Genomic DNA, 17500 nt, shown 5'->3' on the forward strand with positions numbered 1-17500 from the left:
TCCCCTCTCGAAGGAAGGCCTCGGCCTTAATCGTCCACGACAAACAGCTCGACGAGGCATGAAGCACCCACGGGAGCCGGAGCATGACGATGCAGAGTCTCGGTTCACAGGAGCCTGGGAAGAACATCCCGTACGGAACCCTTTACCCGAAAACATCCGAACCGCACATGCTCGCGACAGTCCTGCCGTTAGAGAATGCACCGTGCACGCGACCGAGTAAGGCCACTCAGAGACATCCATTTCCCAGGTATATGCCCCCTACGCACTTTTGGTGGCGCAACTCGCACGAACAGTCCCACCTCGACCCCGTAAACAAGCTTTTTTGCCTCGAAGAGTTCGTCGGAGACGAAGAAGCAACCTTCAGTGCAAACGTAGCACTCTTTTGTGCAACCGCCCAAACAACGCCCCCTCTACCCTCTGTCGAAACACTCGGCATTGCTGCTCCCTAAGGTGAGCTTCTCCTCATAGGCAATTCCGCTCTTATCCGGTCACGTTTGTGTGCCCGAATTTCGCAAGGCAACCTCCATGGGACATGGAAAAGACTCGAGAAGAGAGCTCGCTCACGGGAGAGAGAAGCCAAGGAGACCACGAGAGTGCTGAGAGTGGGACAGCGCTGAATAGGCGGGAGAAGCCTGCGCGTATAAACGGAGATATATATCCAATTGCAACGAAGGAACGTGCCAAAGATCGAGAACAATGGCAGAAATGCTAGTAACGTGCACTTCGGGACCAACGCATCACCGGAAGACAACCGCCAAACATCGAAAGAGTCGCGATGCTCCGCAACCTACGTGCAAAGCGGTCGCACACCGGGTAAGGGAGTGAGAGCCCCAAACATAGCTGGGCGAGGCGCTCACTCCGCTCTTTAATATCTCGTTAATACCGCCAAGGAAATGGCACAAGCACACACACACAAGCATCCTCGGAAGAGGACAGTTCGAGTGACAGGTCAAATCCAAGAGTTCCGAAGACTACCTCCAGGAACAATCGGGAACAAGACCGATTACAAGTCGTCGAGTCTGTTACTGGGCGAACACGAGATGCGCACAGGAAATCGATCAGCCCTCACAATGGCCCAAGGCCAGAGATCGGACTGCTACGATTTACCCCAACAATCATCGTGCCACTCTTCGCAGAGAGGTGATAGACGCCAACGAGCCCGCGCATAGCAATCGAGGTGTAAAAAGGGCGTTGAAGGCAGGAAGCCTGGACGAAAGAGGCTACGAGGTCACCTCGAAGCGGTCTAAGAATCGGGCGCACTTGGGGCGACTACCAGTGCCAACCCCTTATCCCGCGGTGCGTCCGACACACAGAAATTTCCAAGGCGGCCAAGGAGCCTCCCCGCATAGCAATCGGGGTGTGAGGTTACGGATGCAGCATTGATAGCAATCGAGGTGTGAGGCGAAGGATGCAGAAGTGAGAGCCGAGGGATGTAGCAGAGATAGCAATCGGGGTGTGTGATGCAGAAGAGATAGCAATCGAGGTGTGCGGTGGGAAGGGCCCAGCAGCCAGAATGCATGAAGCGACGGATGAAGCAGTGATGACAACCGGGCTGTGAGGAGAGGAGGGATGCAGCCAAGAAAGCAATCAGGGCTCGAGGCAAGGGATGCATCAAGGATAGCAATCATGTTGTGAGGCGAGATTCCAAAGGCTAAACGTGAGAGGCTGCAGGGTCGACTCAGAGAGGTCTATGCATGTGAGAGGCTGAAAGCAAGGTCGACTCGGAGCGGTCTATGCATCGGGCGCGCTTGGGGCGACTACCAGTGCCAACCCCTTATCCCGCGACGCGTCCGACAAAGAGAACGTTCCAAGGCGGCAGAGGAGGTTACCAGCCGAAGGATGCAGTAGCAATAACAGGTATAGTTCCGCGGCGGCCGAGAAGACTCACCGCATAGGAATCGGGATGCGAGGCGAGGGATGCGGCGGGAAGGCCCCGACGGCTAAACGGAAGAGGCTGCAGGGCCGCCTCGGAATGGTCCAAGCATCGGATGCGATTGGGACGACTACCAGTGCCAACCCCTTATCCCGCGATGCGTCCGATACACAGATAGTTCCAAGGCGGCCGAGGAGCCTCACCGCATATCAATCGGGGTGCGAGGCGAGGGATGGGGCGGGAAGGCCCCAACGGCTAGACGGAAGAGGCTTCAGGGCCACCTCGGAATGGTCCAAGCATCGGACGCGCTTGGGGCGACTGCCAGTGCCAACCCCTTATCCCGCGATGCGTCCGATACACAGATGGTTCCAAGGCGGCCGAGGAGCCTCACCGCATAGCAATCGGGGGTGCGAGGCGAGGGATGGGGCGGGAAGGCCCCAACGGCTAGACGGAAGAGGCTTCAGGGCCGCCTAGGAATGGTCCAAGCATCGGACACGCTTGGGGCGACTACCAGTGACAGCCCCCTATCCCGCGATGCGTCCGATACGAAGATGGTTCCAAGGCGGCCGAGGAGCCTCACCGCATAGCAATCGGGGTGCGAGGTGGGGGATGCGGCGAGATGGCCCCAACGGCTAGACGGAAGAGGCCACAGGGCCGCGTCGGAATAGTCCAAGCATCGGACGCGCTTGGGGCGACTACCAGTGACAACCCCTTATCCCGCGATGCGTCCGATACGAAGATAGTTCCAAGGCGGCCGAGGAGCCTCACCGCATAGCAATCGGGGTGCGAGGTGGGGGATGCGGCGAGATGGCCCCAACGGCTAGACGGAAGAGGCTGCAGGGCCGCCTCGGAATAGTCCAAGCATCGGACGCGCTTGGGGCCACTACCAGTGACAACCCCTTATCCCGCGATGCGTCCGATACGAAGATAGTTCCAAGGCGGCCGAAGAGCCTCACCGCATAGCAATCGGGGTGCGAGGTGGGGGATGCGGCGAGATGGCCCCAACGGCTAGACGGAAGAGGCCACAGGGCCGCCTCGGAATAGTCCAAGCATCGGACGCGCTTGGGGCGACTACCAGTGACAACCCCTTATCCCGCGATGCGTCCGATACGAAGATAGTTCCCAGGCGGCCGAGGAGCCTCACCGCATAGCAATCGGGGTGCGAGGCGAGGGATGCGGCGAGATGGCCCCAAAGGCTAGACGGAAGAGGCTGCAGGGCTGCCTCGGAATAGTCCAAGCATCGGACGCGCTTGGGGCGACTACCACTGCCAACCCCTTATCCCGCGATGCGTCCGATACACAGATAGTTCCGAGGCGGCCGAGGAGGTGGGGGATGCAGCGAGATGGCCCCAACGGCTAGACGGAAGAGGCTGCAGGGCCGCCTCGGAATAGTCCAAGCATCGGACGCGCTTGGGGCGACTACCAGTGACAACCCCTTATCCCGCGATGCGTCCGATACACAGATAGTTCCGAGGCGGCCAAGGAGCCTCACCGCATAGCAATCGTGGTGCGAGGTGGGGGATGCGGCGAGATGGCCCCAACGGCTAGACGGAAGAGGCTGCAGGGCCGCCTCGGAATGGTCCAAGCATCGGATGCGCTTGGGGCGACTACCACTGCCAACCCCTTATCCCGCGATGCGTCCGATACACAGATAGTTCCAAGGCGGCCGAGGAGCCTCACAGCATAGCAATCAGGGTGCGAGGCGAGGGATGCGGCGAGAAAGCCCCAACGGCTAGAGGGAAGAGGCTTCAGGTCCGCCTCGGAATGGTCCAAGCATCGGACGCGCTTGGGGCGACTACCAGTGACAACCCCTTATCCCGCGACGCGTCCGATACACAGATAGTTCCAAGGCGGCCGAGGAGCCTCACCGCATAGCAATCGGGGTGCGAGGCGAGGGATGCGGCGAGAAGGACCCAACGGCTACACGGAAGAGGCTTCGGGGCCGCCTCGGAATGGTCCAAGCATCGGACGCGCTTGGGGCGACTACCAGTGACAACCCCTTATCCCGCGACGCGTCCGATACACAGACAGTTCCAAGGCGGCCGAGGAGCCTCACCGCATAGCAATCGGGGTGCGAGGCGAGGGATGCGGCGAGAAGGACCCAACGGCTACACGGAAGAGGCTTCGGGGCCGCCTCGGAATGGTCCAAGCATCGGACGCGCTTGGGGCGACTACCAGTGACAACCCCTTATCCCGCGACGCGTCCGATACACAGATAGTTCCAAGGCGGCCGAGGAGCCTCACCGCATAGCAATCGGGGTGCGAGGCGAGGGATGCGGCGAGAAGGACCCAACGGCTAGACGGAAGAGGCTTCGGGTCCGCCTCGGAATGGTCCAAGCATCGGACGCGCTTGGGGCGACTACCAGTGACAACCCCTTATCCCGCGACGCGTCCGATACACAGATAGTTCCAAGGCGGCCGAGGAGCCTCACCGCATAGCAATCGGGGTGCGAGGCGAGGGATGCGGCGAGAAGGACCCAACGGCTAGACGGAAGAGGCTTCGGGTCCGCCTCGGAATGGTCCAAGCATCGGACGCGCTTGGGGCGACTACCAGTGACAACCCCTTATCCCGCGACGCGTCCGATACACAGATAGTTCCAAGGCGGCCGAGGAGCCTCACCGCATAGCAATCGGGGTGCGAGGCGAGGGATGCGGCGAGAAGGACCCAACGGCTAGACGGAAGAGGCTTCGGGTCCGCCTCGGAATGGTCCAAGCATCGGACGCGCTTGGGGCGACTACCAGTGACAACCCCTTATCCCGCGACGCGTCCGATACACAGATAGTTCCGAGGCGGCCGAGGAGCCTCACCGCATAGCAATCGGGGTGCGAGGCGAAGGATGCGGCGAGAAGGACCCAACGGCTAGACGGAAGAGGCTTCGGGTCCGCCTCGGAATGGTCCAAGCATCGGACGCGCTTGGGGCGACTACCAGTGACAACCCCTTATCCCGCGACGCGTCCGATACACAGATAGTTCCAAGGCGGCCGAGGAGCCTCACCGCATAGCAATCGGGGTGCGAGGCGAGGGATGCGGCGAGAAGGACCCAACGGCTAGACGGAAGAGGCTTCAGGGCCGCCTCGGAATGGTCCAAGCATCGAACGCGCTTGGGGCGACTACCAGTGACAACCCCTTATCCCGCGACGCGTCCGATACACAGATAGTTCCGAGGCGGCCGAGGAGCCTCACCGCATAGCAATCGGGGTGCGAGGCGAGGGATGCGGCGAGAAGGACCCAACGGCTAGACGGAAGAGGCTTCAGGGCCGCCTCGGAATGGTCCAAGCATCGGACGCGCTTGGGGCGACTACCAGTGACAACCCCTTATCCCGCGACGCGTCCGATACACAGATAGTTCCGAGGCGGCCGAGGAGCCTCACCGCATAGCAATCGGGGTGCGAGGCGAGGGATGCGGCGAGAAGGACCCAACGGCTAGACGGAAGAGGCTTCAGGGCCGCCTCGGAATGGTCCAAGCATCGGACGCGCTTGGGGCGACTACCAATGACAACCCCTTATCCCGCGACGCGTCCGATACACAGATAGTTCCGAGGCGGCCGAGGAGCCTCACCGCATAGCAATCGGGGTGCGAGGCGAGGGATGCGGCGAGAAGGACCCAACGGCTAGACGGAAGAGGCTTCAGGGCCGCCTCGGAATGGTCCAAGCATCGGACGCGCTTGGGGCGACTACCAGTGACAACCCCTTATCCCGCGACGCGTCCGATACACAGATAGTTCCGAGGCGGCCGAGGAGCCTCACCGCATAGCAATCGGGGTGCGAGGCGAGGGATGCGGCGAGAAGGACCCAACGGCTAGACGGAAGAGGCTTCAGGGCCGCCTCGGAATGGTCCAAGCATCGGACGCGCTTGGGGCGACTACCGTTGCCAACCCCTTATCCCGCGATGCGTCTGATATACAGATAGTTCCGAGGCGGCCGAGGAGCCTCACCGCATAGCAATCGGGTTGCGAGGCAGATTATTGGGAAGGGAACCCCCTGGGATGCGGCTCAAGCAGTGCCCAAAGGGACTGGAATGCGGAATCACATCGAGAGACCCAAATGCTATACGAGGGCTCAAATCGAATTATCGATTTGGCCACGACATGGACGCATCGGAACGACTACCTTTGCCGAACCACTCGCAATTGCATCCATACCGAAACCAATAGACATTTCCGTTAGAGCCCTCGCATAGCATTCGGGAATCTCGCATGCCCCTCTAAATCGACCAATGCTGGCGCTCAATGAAAATCCGAGCGCTACCACCGTTCGAGCGCCAGCATTGGTCGAGTTAGAGGGGCACGGGGGAGAATGCTCCAGTCAACACCTCCCCTATATAAGTTATTTGTCCGATTCTCGCACAACCGTAGTCTGCCTCGTCGAATCAAACAACGGTCCCAGATTCCGACTTCCGTTCCGTAGAGACCCAAAAGCTAGATGGAGGCTCGCAAGAAAGAGAGTCGGCGCATAGCAATCGGGTTTCTCGAACGTTTAGGGACCGAGCTCACTTGCGGATAGGGCAAAATCCGCCAAGCAACCCAAAAGCTAGACGGGGGCTCGAATCGAATCGCCTAGGCGGCCACAACAACGACGTGTTGGATCGACTACCAGTGCCAAACCATTCAGCAAGACTAGTCTGTGTCGAGGCCGGATAGAGATTCTCAGAGAGCGCCCGCATAGCATTTAGGAGACCTGCCGCGTCCCTCACACTCGACAAATGGTGGTGCACGTTTATAAATCCGAGCGATCCCAACCCTTTCAAGCACCAACATCGGTCGAGATAGAGGGGCACGGAGGGGGCTGCGTGAGACAACACAGTCCCCTATATAAGTTATTTGTCCGATTCTCACACATCCGAAGAATGGTCATCAAATCGGACAACAGCCCAAACTTCCGACTTCCGTCCCAGAAAGCCCAAGAGCTATCTAAAACGTTCATGGCCGGAACTCGATCGCGGCTATACCAGTCCGCCAAGCAACCCAAAAGCTAGACTAGAGCTCTAGTCGAATCACCTCTGTGGCCATTGCAAGGACGTGTTGGAGCGACTACCATTGCCGAACCATTCCGCAGGTCGAGTCCATACCAAGGCCGCATAGAGATTCACGATGAGCTCCTGCATAGCAATCAGGAGACTTGCCGTGTCCATCACAATCGATAAATCCTGGTGCAAGATTTTTGCATCCGAGCGCTCCAACCAGTCGAGCACCAGCATCAATCGACATAAACGGGCACGGGGGGAGGATGCTCGAGAACACTACCTCCCCTATATAAGTTATTTGTCCGATTCTCAAGCAGCCGAAGTCTGGTCATCGAATCGGGTCAAAGACCACAACTTCCGACTTTACCCACAATGCAAGTCATCGAATCGAACATCGGCCCCCGAGTCGGACTCCATGCGTATGTCAGGTCATCGGACCCAAATTCCGCCTTCCTGCGCATGGCGGGCCATCAATATCAACTCGGTCATCGGACCCAAACTCCGCCTTTTTGCGTATGGCACGCCTTCAAATCGGTCATCGGACCCAAATTCCGCCTTCCTGTGCATGGCGGGCCATCAACATCAACTCGGTCATCGGACCCAAATTCCGCCTTTCTGCGCATGGCACGCCATCAACTCGGTCATCGGACCCAAATTCCGCCTTCCTGCGCATGGCAGGTCATCGGACACAAATTCAGACCTCGCCAATATGCCTACGTATCGAATCGGTCATCGGACCCAACTTCCGACTTCATCCATACTGTAGGGTCTTTGAGGTTGGCGCGGTGCGCTCAACCCAGGGAGTCGACCCATCGAAGCATACACCTCCCCTATATAAGCTATTTGTCCGATTCCCACACCTGTGTAGTTTGCACCTCTGACCAGGACATCGACCCCAACTTCCGAACTCGACTGCAACGACGGCACCAGCGCCTTGGTGCGCACCTTGCGACGCACAGTCCCAACATTCGCCTTCCTGCACATGGCAGGTCATCGGACCCAAATTCCGACCTCGCGAGTATGCCTACATATCGAATCGGTCATCGGACCCAACTTCCGACTTCATCCATACCGTAGGGTCTTTGAGGTTGGCGCGGTGCGCTCAACCCGGGGAGTCGACCCAACGAAGCATACACCTCCCCTATATAAGCTATTTGTCCGATTCCCACACCTGTGTAGTTTGCACCTCCGATCAAGACATCGACCCCAACTTCCGAACTCGCCTCCAACGACCGAACCAGCGCCTTGGTGCGCACCTTGCAACGCACAGTGCCAACATTCGCCTTCCTGCACGTGGCAGGTCATCGGACCCAAATTCCGACCTCGCGAGTATGCCTACATATCGAATCGGTCATCGGACCCAACTTCCGACTTCATCCATACCGTAGGGTCTTTGAGGTTGGCGCGGTGCGCTCAACCCGGGGAGTCGACCCAACGAAGCATACACCTCCCCTATATAAGCTATTTGTCCGATTCCCACACCTGTGTAGCTTGCACCTCCGATCAGGACATCGACCCCAACTTCCGAACTCGACTAAAAAGACCGCACCAGCGCCTTGGTGTGCACCTTGCAACGCACAGTGTCAACATTCGCCTTCCTGCACATGGCAGGTCATCGGACCCAAATTCCGACCTCATGAGCATACCTACTAATCGAATCGGTCATCGGACCCAACTTCCGACTTCATCCATACCGTAGGGTCTTTGAGGTTGGCGCGGTGCGCTCAACCTGGGGAGTCGACCCATCGAAGCATACACCTCCCCTATATAAGCTATTTGTCCGATTCCGACACCTGTGTAGTTTGCACCTCCGCTCAGGACATCGACCCCAACTTCCGAACTCGCCTGCAACGACCGAACCAGCGCCTTGGTGCGCACCAAAAGTGCGCACTTTTGGAGGGCACTTTTCTGCGCTCCAAAGGTGCGCACTTTTGGAGGGCACTTTTTGGAGGGCACTTTTCTGCGCTCCAAAGGTGCGCACTTTTGGAGGGCACTTTTTGGAGGGCACTTTTCTGCGCTCCAAAGGTGCGCACTTTTGGAGGGCACTTTTTGGAGGGCACTTTTCTGCGCTCCAAAGGTGCGCACTTTTGGAGGGCACTTTTTGGAGGGCACTTTTCTGCGCTCCAAAGGTGCGCACTTTTGGAGGGCACTTTTTGGAGGGCACTTTTCTGCGCTCCAAAGGTGCGCACTTTTGGAGGGCACTTTTTGGAGGGCACTTTTCTGCGCTCCAAAGGTGCGCACTTTTGGAGGGCACTTTTTGGAGGGCACTTTTCTGCGCTCCAAAGGTGCGCACTTTTGGAGGGCACTTTTTGGAGGGCACTTTTCTGCGCTCCAAAGGTGCGCACTTTTGGAGGGCACTTTTTGGAGGGCACTTTTCTGCGCTCCAAAGGTGCGCACTTTTGGAGGGCACTTTTGTGCACTCCAAAGGTGCGCACTTTTGGAGGGCACTTTTCCTGTGCTCCAAAGGTGCACACCTAGGTGAGCACCTTCGACCACACCTTGTAGCACACCAAACTCTGACTTTCGACTTCATCCGCAATGCAGGGTCTTTGAGGTTGGCGCAATGCGCACAACCAGGGGAGTCGACCCATCAAACCCAACACCTCCCCTATATAAGCTATTTGTCTGATTCTCATACATGCGTAGCCTGCAGGAGCAATTAGGACATCGACCCCAACTTTCGGCTTCTAAACGAAAACAAGGTCTTTGAGGTTGGTGTAATGCGAACAACTAGGGGAGTCAACCCATCAAACCCAACACCTCCCCTATATAAGCTATTTGTCTGATTCTCATACATGTGTAGTCTACAGGAGCAATTAGGACATCGACCCCAACTTTTGACTTCTTAACGAAAACAAGGTCTTTGAGGTTGACGTAATGCGCACAACCAGGGGAGTCGACCCATCAAACCCAACACCTCCCCTATATAAGCTATTTGTCCGATTCTCATACATGTGTAGCCTGCAGGAGCCATTAGGACATTGACCCCAACTTTTGACTTCTTAACGAAAACAAGGTCTTTGAGGTTGGCGTAATGCGCACAACCAAGGGAGTTGACCCATCAAACCCAACACCTCCCCTATATAAGCTATTTGTCTGATTCTCATACATGTGTAGCCTGCAACAACGATTAGGACATCCACCCCAACTTCTGAATTCGTCTGCGTTGACCGCACCAAAGGTGCACGCCTTGGTGCTCACCAAAATCCGACTTCCGACTTCTTCTGCTATGCGGGGTCTTTGAGGTTGGCGCAGTGCGCACAACCAGGGGAGTCAACCCACCGAATGCAACACCTCCCCTATATAAGCTATTTGTCTGATTCTCATACATGCGTAGACTGCAGCAATGATTAGGACATCCACCCCAACTTTTGACTTCTTAAACAAGACAGGGTCTTTGAAGTTGGTGCAGTGCACACAACCAGGGGAGTCGACCCATCAAACGCAACACCTCCCCTATATAAAGCTATTTGTCCGATTCTCATACGTGTAGTCTGCAGCAGCGATTAGGACATCGACCCCAACTTCCGAATTCGTTTGCATTGACCGCACCAAAGGTGCACGCCTTGGTGTGCACCCTGGAGTGCACTTTGGTGCTCACCTCGGTGCACACTTTGGTGTGCACCTCGGTGTGCACCAAAGGTGCGCACCTTGGAGCGCACCAAAGGTGTACACTTTGGAGCGCACCACATAGGGTCTTTGAGAGGTTGGCGCAGTGCGCACACCAAGGTGGGTGTTGAGGTGCGTGCCGAGGTGGGTGGGTGCTAGGGTGCGCTCCATGGTGGGTGCCAGGGTGGGTGCGTGCTAGGGTGGATTCCAAAGAGGGTCATAGGGTGGGTGCCAAGGTGGGTTGGTGATATAGTGGGTTCAAAGGTGGGTACTAGGGTGGGTTCCAAGGTGGGTCACAAGTTGGGTGCCAGGATGCGTGGGTGTTAGGTTGGGTGCCAAGGTGGGCTCCTGCGTGGGTGGGTGCTAGGGTGGGTTTCAAGGTGGACGCGAGGGCGGGTGCCAAGGTGGGTAACAAGTTGGGTGTTAGGATGGGTGAGTGCTAGAGTGGGTGCCAAGGTGGGTGGGTGCTAAGGTGGATGCCAAGGTGGTTCACAGGGTGGGTGGGTTCTAGGGTGAGTTCCAAGGTGGGTCACAGGTTCAGTGCTAGGGTGGGTGTCAAGGCGGGTGTCGAGGTGCCTGGGTGCTAGGGTGTGGATGCCAATGTGGGTCATAGGGTGGGTACTAGGGTGGGCTGCAATGTGGGTGCCAAGGTGGGTAACATGCTCGGTGGGTTCTAAATTGGGTGCCAGGGTGGGTGTGCACCCACCTTGCCCGAGGTGGGTGCCAAGGTGCCAGTGTGGGTGGGTGCTAAGGTGGATGCCAAGGTGGGTGAGAAGGTGGGTGATAGGTTGAGTGGTAGGATGGGTGGGTGCCAAGATGGGTCACAGGGTGGGTGCAAGGGTGGGTAGGTGCTAGGGTTGGTGTCAGGGTGGGTGGGTGCTAGGTTGGGTTCCAAGGTGGGTGCGAGGGTGAGTGTCAAGGTGGGTCACAGGTTAGGTGCTAGGATGGGTGAGTGCTAGGGTGCAAAGGTGCCAGGGTGGGTGCTAGGATGGGTCGATGCTAGGGTGAGTGGCAAGGTGGGTCCACAAGTGTCAAGGTGGGTGCCGAGGTGGGTGCCAAGTCGGCGACTGCTATGGTGGATGCCAAGGTGGGTCACGGGGTGGGTGCCAAGTTGCTAGGTTGGGTTCCAAGGTGGGTGCCAACGTGGGTGCTAGGGTGCGTGGGTTAAAGGGTGTGTCACAACGTGGGTGCCAGGATGGGTGCGCACCCACACTGGCCAAGACGGGTGCGGGTGCAAGGTTGGGTTCCAAGCCCGGTCACAGGCTGGGTGCTAGGATGGGTGGGTGCCAAGGTGGGCACCAGGGTGGGTGCACCCACCCTGGCCAAGGTGGGTCACGGGGTGGGTCCTAGGGTGGGTAACGGGGTGGGTACTAAGGTGCGTGCCAAGGTGGGTCATAGGGTGGGTGCCAAGGTGGGCACCAGGGTGGGTGTGCACCAACCCTAGCCAGGGTAGGTCACGGGGTGGTTGTCGGGGTGGGCGTCAAGGAGCCAAGGTGGGTGGCAAGTAGCCAAGTTGCGTGCCAAGGTGGGTGTCGGGGTGGGTGCCAAGGATCCAAGGTGGGTGCCAAGGAACCAAGGTGGGTGTCTGGGTGGGTGCCGAGGTGGGAGCCAGGGTGGGTCCCAAGGTGAGTGCAAAGGTGGGTGCCAGGGTCAAGGTGAGTGCCAATGTGGGTTCCAAGGTGCCAGGGTCAGGGTGAGTGCCAATGTGGGTTCAAAGGTGCTAAGTTGGGTGCGAGGTTGGGTGCGAGGGTGGGTGGGTGCCAAGGTGTGCTAGGTGGAAGCCCGGGTGGGTCGGCATCCCATGGGTGTCGAGTTGGGTGCCTGATGGGTGCTTCTTGTCAAGTTTTAGTCGTCGGGACTCATTTCGAGCCTTAGAGGTCGTTTCTTGTCCGGTTGCCCTGTCTTCGACCTGGGAACCCAATTTTGGTCCTCGGGTCCCATTTTTTTTTGTCTCGCATCCCACTTTTGGCCTGTGGCCTTTTCGGGGTCGATTCTCGTTTTGGGCATCAGAGCATGTTTCTTCTCCTAAAACCCAATATTTGTTTATTAAGTCTCGGAACACATTTTTGTTCTCGTGGACCCATCATGGGTCTTGGAACGCATTTGTGGTCCTTGGGTCCCATTTTGCATCCCGAAACTTGTGTTTTGGTGCTTGATCCCTATTTTGGGTGCCCACCTTGCACCAAGTGCGCACCCGGGGCAAACCGAGCGCCTTGGTGCACCGGGGCAAGATCGAGCGTGCACCCGAGGCGCCCCGAACATGCACCAAGGTGCACTCGGCCCACATGTGAGCGCAGGTCGTTGCGCCCGAGGTGGTGTGTGGGCACCGCGTTGCAGACGGGACACTGCACGCACACGACGCCCCCTCCAGGTGCACGCACGTAGGCCGGGCCGGGTGCACACCCGACGCCCTAGCAAGGTGCGCGCACCCGGGCAGGGCTCACACTTGGCGAACGGGGCGCACTTCGCGAGGGAGGGTGTGCACCTCGACGGGGGTGGGTGGCCGGGGTGGATTCGCACGTGGGTCGCGGTTTGCTAAGTACACACTGCGACAAGCTCATAACGGGTGCGATCATACCAGCGTTAGTGCACCGGATCCCATCAGAACTCCGCAGTTAAGCGCGCTTGGGCCGGAGTAGTACTGGGATGGGTGACCTCCCGGGAAGTCCCGGTGTTGCACCCTTTTTTAGTTTTTCGCCGGGCGTCGCAATGCTATTTGAATAAACCTTTTGCCCGTTTGCGTTCTCGTCGGGGCCGGGCCGGGCCGGGGTGCGCTGCCCGCACTACCGCGCGCGCGGGGGCGACACCGAGCACGCACCCGAGGCGCCCCGAGCACACAGGCCACGGTGCAACCCGGGCGTTGTGCGCGCACCCCGGTGCGCCCGAGGTGCTGCGCGCGCACCCAGGTGAAATCGGTGTGCACCTCGGCCAGTGCGCGCTCGGTCGAGTCGCGCACGTTGGCCAAGGTGCACGGTGATGTTTCTTACTCTAAGGTTCCGCACCAGACGCCCGGGACAGGTGAGCGAAGCTGGGCGGGGCCGGGTGCGCGGCCGGGGCAGGTGCACGCAGCTGGAGAGAGCTTTGGAGCACACTTCGGAGCGCACCAATGATGCGCTCCATTCAAAAGTTTCCTGAAAAGGCAAAAAAAGTTGAGATTATAGAATTTCCCACTTGAGAGATTGTAAAAAAAAAAAATTTAAAATGAAGGAAACGCGGGTGCCAAGGTGTGCGCAGCCCAGCCAAGGTGTGCGCACCAAGGCGCCCACCCTGGCGAAGGTGCACGCAAGGTGCGCACCCGAGGCAAACCGGACAATTAACCCAACTTTCGACTTCGCGCGCACCTTGGAGCGCACTTCGGAGCGCTCCTTGGTGCGCACCAATCTTGGGCACCTCGGAGTGCACCATGGCGCCCACCAAGGTGCGCACCCGGGGCAAACCGAGCTCCGACTTCGTGCGCACCTTGGAGCGCACGAAAGGTGCGCACCATGGCGCCCACCAAGGTGCGCAGCCCAGCCAAGGCGTGCGCATCAAGGTGCGCACCCTGGCGAAGGTGCGCACCCGGGGCAAACCGAGCTCCGACTTCGTGCGCACCTTGGAGCGCACAAAAGGTGCGCAACCCAGCCAAGGTGTGCGCACCCCGGTCAAACCGAGCTCCGAATCGTGCGCACCAGAGGTGCACGCCATCGTGCGCACCTTGGAGCACACTTCGGAGCCCTCCTTGGTGCGCGCCGATGTTGCGCACCTCGGAGCGCACCCGGGGAAAACAATGCAATTAACCCGACTTTCGACTTCGTGGGCACCTCGGAGCGCTCTCGGGTTCGCACCTCGGAGCACACCGAGGTGCGCACCTTTGATGCGCTGCCTTCACCAATTTCCAGAAAAGGCAAGAAAACATTGAGAAGGTGTGCGCACCGAGGTGCCCACCCTGGCGAAGGTGCACGCGAGGTGCGCACCCGGGGCAAACCGGGCTCCGACTTCGTGCACGCCGCACCTTGGAGCACACTTCGGAGCGCTCCTTGGTGCGCACCAGGGCGCGCAACCCAGCCGAGGTGCCCACCCCGGCGAAGGTGCACGCGAGGTGCGCACCCGGGGCAAACCGGGCTCCGACTTCGTGCACGCCATGGTGCCCACCGCGGCGAAGGTGCACGCGAGGTGCGCACCCGGGGCAAACCGGGCTCCGACTTCGTGCACGCCGCACCTTGGAGCACACTTCGGAGCGCTCCTTGGTGCGCACCATGGTGCCCACCAGGGCGCGCAACCCCGCCGAAGGTGCACGCGAGGTGCGCACCCGGGGCAAACCGGGCTCCGACTTCGTGCACGCCGCACCTTGGAGCACACTTCGGAGCGCTCCTTGGTGCGCACCATGGTGCCCACCAGGGCGCGCAACCCCGCCGAAGGTGCACGCGAGGTGCGCACCCGGGGCAAACCGGGCTCCGACTTCGTGCACGCCATGGTGCGCACCGCGGCGAAGGTGCGCACCCGGGGCAAACCGGGCTCCGACTTCGTGCACGCCGCACCTTGGAGCACACTTCGGAGCGCTCCTTGGTGCGCACCAGGGCGCGCAACCCAGCCGAGGTGCCCACCCCGGCGAAGGTGCACGCGAGGTGCGTACCCGGGGCAAACCGGGCTCCGACTTCGTGCACGCCGCACCTTGGAGCACACTTCGGAGCGCTCCTTGGTGCGCACCATGGTGCCCACCAGGCCGCGCAACCCAGCCAAGGTGTGCGCACCAAGGTGCACGCGAGGTGCGCACCCGGGGCAAACCGGGGTCCGACTTCGTGCACGCCGCACCTTGGAGCACACATCGGGGCGCTCCCGGGTTCGCACCGGCGTTGCGCACCGTGGTGGGCACCTCGGAGCACACCAAGGTGGGCAGCGAGGTGCGCACCTTTGATGCGATGCCTTCACTAATTTCCATAAAAGGCAAAAAAAAAACGAGATTTTAAAATTTCCGTTTTGAAAGATAGTGAGAAAAAGGGAATGCTGGTGCCATCTTGAGCCCGCCCTGGTGCGCAGCCCAGCCAAGGTGTGCGCACCAAGGTGCCCACCCTGGCGAAGGTGCGCGCCCGGGCAATTAATCCAACTTCCAACTTCGCGCGCGCCAGGGTGGGAGCGCACCCAACAACCGGGCCTGGGAAGAGCCAATGCGAGAAACCCCACCAAACGCTCTGACAAAAAAAGAGGGGGCGCTCCAGTAACCCCGCTTCGGAGCGCACCCTGGGCAAACCCAGCCAAGGTGCCCACCCCGGCCAAGGTGCAGGCGAGGTGCGCACCCGGGGCAAACCGGGCTCCGACAACGTGCACGCCGCACCTTGGAGCACACTTCGTAGCGCTCCCGGGTGCGCACCTCAGAGCACACCAAGGTGGGCAGCGAGGTGCGCACCTTTGATGCGCTGCCTTCACTAATTTCCAGAAAAGGCAAAAAAAAAAGGAGATTTTAAAATTTCCGTTTTGAAAGATAGTGAAAAAAACGGAACGCGCGTGCCATCTTGAGCCCGCCCTGGTGCGCAGCCCAGGTAAGGTGCCCACCCTGGCAAAGGTGCGCACCCGGGCAATTAACCCTACTTCCGACTTCGTGCGCGCCAGGGTGGCAACCGGGCCTCGGAAGAGCCAATGCGAGAAACCCCACCAAACGCTCCGACAAAAAAAGAGGCGGCGCTCCAATAACCCCGCTTCGGAGCGCAGCCGGGGCAAACCCAGCCAAGGTGCCCACCCCGACGAAGGTGCACGCGAGGTGCGCACCCGGGGCAAACCGGGCTCCGACAACGTGCACGCAGCACCTTGGAGCACACTTCGAAGCACTCCCGGGTGCCCACCGGCGTTGCGCACCGTGGTGGGCAGCGAGGTGCGCACCTTTGATGCGCTGCCTTCACTAATTTCCAGAAAAAGGCAAAAAAAAATGAGATTTTAAAATTTCCGTTTTGAAAGATAGTGAAAAAAAAGGAACGCGGGTGCCATCTTGAGCCCGCCCTGGTGCGCAGCCCAGGCAAGGCATGCGCACCAAGGTGCCCACCCGAGGTGCACACCCGGGGCAAACCGGGCTCCGACTTCGTGCAGGCCGCACCTTGGAGCACACTTCGGAGCGCTCCTTGGTGCGCACCATGGTGCCCACCAGGGCGCGCAACCCAGCCAAGGTCTGCACACCAAGGTGCCCACCCCGGCGAAGGTGCACGCGAGGTGCGCACCCGGGGCAAACCGGGCTCCGACTTCGTGCACGCCATGGTGCCCACCGCGGCGAAGGTGCACGCGAGGTGCGCACCCGGGGCAAACCGGGCTCCGACTTCGTGCACGCCGCACCTTGGAGCACACTTCGGAGCGCTCCTTGGTGCGCACCATGGTGCCCACCAGGGCGCGCAACCCAGCCAAGGTGTGCGCACCAAGGTGCACGCGAGGTGCGCACCCGGGGCAAACCGGGGTCCGACTTCGTGCACGCCGCACCTTGGAGCACACATCGGAGCGCTCCCAGGTTCGCACCAGCGTTGCGCACCTTTGATGCGCTGCCTTCACTAATTTCCAGAAAAGGCAAAAAAAAACGAGATTTTAAAATTTCCGTTCTGAAAGATAGTGAAAAAAACGGAACGCGGGTGCCATCTTGAGCCCTTCCTGGTGCGCAGCCCAGGCAAGTTGTGCGCACCAAGGTGCCCACCCTGGCGGAGGTGCGCGCCCGGGGCAATCCGGGCTCCGACTTCGTGCACTGCATGGTGCCCACCAAGGCGCGCAACCCAGCCAAGGTGCCCACCGCAGCGAAGGTGCACGCGAGGTGCGCACCCGAGGTGCACACCCGGGGCAAACCGGGCTCCGACTTCGTGCACGCCGCACCTTGGAGCACACTTCAGAGCGCTCCTTGGTGCGCACCAGGGCGCGCAACCCAACCAAGGTCTGCACACCAAGGTGCTCACCCCGGCGAAGGTGCACGCGAGGTGCGCACCCGGGGCAAACCGGGCTCGGACTTCGTGCACGCCGCACCTTGGAGCACACATCGGAGCGCTCCCGGGTTCGCACCAGCATTGCGCACCTTTGATGCGCTCCAATAACCCCACTTCGGAGCGCACCA

General features: G+C 59.7%; 1 non-coding gene across 1 annotated transcript; it reads left to right on the top strand.

The window, feature by feature from the left end:
• The first annotated feature begins 13010 nt into the window (after positions 1–13010).
• On the top strand, positions 13011–13129 carry LOC131867616 (5S ribosomal RNA). Its single transcript, XR_009366168.1, has one exon. It is a non-coding gene; the product is annotated as a 5S ribosomal RNA (ribosomal RNA).
• The last annotated feature ends 4371 nt before the right edge of the window (positions 13130–17500 follow it).

This window comes from Cryptomeria japonica, unplaced genomic scaffold (genome assembly GCF_030272615.1).
Source record: "Cryptomeria japonica unplaced genomic scaffold, Sugi_1.0 HiC_scaffold_175, whole genome shotgun sequence".
NCBI lineage: Eukaryota > Viridiplantae > Streptophyta > Pinopsida > Cupressales > Cupressaceae > Cryptomeria > Cryptomeria japonica.